Source organism: Panthera tigris, chromosome B2 (genome assembly GCF_018350195.1).
Source record: "Panthera tigris isolate Pti1 chromosome B2, P.tigris_Pti1_mat1.1, whole genome shotgun sequence".
Taxonomy (NCBI): Eukaryota; Metazoa; Chordata; class Mammalia; order Carnivora; family Felidae; genus Panthera; species Panthera tigris.
This window is the reverse complement of record NC_056664.1, coordinates 108,796,353-108,798,379: the sequence shown is the minus strand read 5'-3', so window position 1 is coordinate 108,798,379 and position 2,027 is coordinate 108,796,353. Positions and strand designations below refer to the sequence as shown.

General features: G+C 33.3%; 1 pseudogene; it reads left to right on the top strand.

Moving 5' to 3' along the window:
- Positions 1-1,528: 1,528 nt before the first annotated feature.
- Positions 1,529-1,790, top strand: LOC102967868 (annotated as a pseudogene).
- Positions 1,791-2,027: the final 237 nt, after the last annotated feature.

Here is a 2,027-nt window from a genome sequence, read left to right as displayed (position 1 = left end):
CCCCAACACAAAGAACTTCCCATCTCTTTATTAATGTTTCATCTTGAATATATATTGATCATCAGAGAATGTCAAGGGACAGTCTGAAATATTCAAAACAATGACCAAAACAAACTGTAAAGTGCACTTCAGAAAAAGCTAAGATGGTGCGGGGGTTGGGGGAAAGAAAATATTGAAGGAATCCTGATTTTTCTTTAGTGGGACAAGATTAGGACTTTATAAAAATAGGAATAATCAGAAAACAAAAGAAAAAGTGTTCTTTGAAATTTAAAATAATACCCAAACAAAATAGTCAATAAATGAGTTAGTCAATAAATGAGTTAGTCAATAAATGACATAAAGTAAAAAAAAAAAATCCTAGAAAATAGAATTTAAAAGCCAAAAATGACAGTAAATAGAAAAGCAAAAAAAGAAAATTGGAAAACTGATCCAAGATGTTGTACATTCAGCAAGTACCTATTCCAGAAAGAATTCATAAAAAAGAGAATGGGGAGAATATTATCCCCCACTCTGAAGAGTAAAAGATGAAGAGGAATATTTCCCAGAATAAGGAAAATAATCTCTACATAGAAAGGACTAATGGAATATTCAATAAATTAATAAGGGCAGAGGGACTTACACCAACTCATTTAATTATGAAATCTAAGAAAGAAAAAAGAAAGAAAGAAAGAAAGAAAGAAAGAAAGAAAGAAAGAAAGAAAGAGAGAAGGAAGGAAAAAACCTTAACAGCTTCAAGATTTTTTTTAATAAAATTACTTTAAAAGACTGGGAATGGATTACTCAACTACAAAATTAAATGCTAGAAGACAAAGACCATGCCCTCCAGATTCTTTGTGGAAAAAAAAAGATTCTTAATCTTAAATTCTAGAGCCAACCAAAATATCAATCAGGTAAAATAAGGTAAAAATAAGGACTTTTCAAATATTCAAAGACTCAAAAAATTACTTACTTCTTTTTTATCCTTTTTCATGAAGCTTTTGGAGAAATTTCTCTTCAAAATGTGTGACTAAATGAAGAAGAAAAAAACATGAGTCCTGAGAAATTGAGGTCAAGCATGAGAGATATATGAAAGAAATTCCACAGTCAAGGGGAAGCATAGATAGTAATTTGTTCAGATTAGAAGAGGAGGATGGATGGTTTCAAGAGAAAAATCCTACATTAAAAAGAAGTATATGAAAGATTATTTGATAGGTTTAAATAGTAGGAAATCTATTGAGAAACTTTGCAGAACTATTGGAAGGGGTAGAAAACTTAACTCCTGATTCAAAGAAACAAAGTAAATGAAAAGAAGAAAACAATGATTAACTCCAGGAAAAATTTTAAAGTGCAGATAAAGAGCCTACATCTGTACCATTTAGCTCAGCAATGAAAAAGGTTTCCAAAGTCATAATAATAATTCTAGCTACGGATTTTAAAAACTGAGTTATAACTATATTGGGTTGATATGTGAATTGTAAGGGGAATGTAAAAGAACTAAACGTTCCATCTTTGCTGAGGGTGCTTCAGGGTGTCTTTAAGAGTCAGTAGCATGGCAGAAGACAGCAAGACCAAAATCATGAACTAACAGACTGCCCCTTTTGACAACCACTTCCCCAACCAGAACCAGATTAGGAACTGCTGCCAGAACCACTGGGACTTTCACCACTGTGAGAAGGCAATGACTGTTAAGGGGGTGGTGATGTCTCCCCGTGCAAATGGTACCTGTGTGTGGACAAGTCCCTCTGCCCCATATCCTGTGTGTCAGCCTGGACCACCACAGGGCAGAAGGCAAGTTTCCTGCGAAGATCTGAACAGGGTGGTGAAGGAGGACCTGAGTACAAGGTGATTCCAACTCTGGGATCCTGAATCATGGCCTAGCCAATGATAAATACTCATTGGAAAAGTGAAAAAAAAAAAAAAAAAAAAAAAGGAAAGGAAAAAAAAAAGAAAAGAAAAGAAAAAAAGAAAAGAAGAAAAAAGAACTAGAGGTTTTACCTACTTTAACATAAAGTAAATATAAAATATCTAAAAATAACACACCAAAAGCT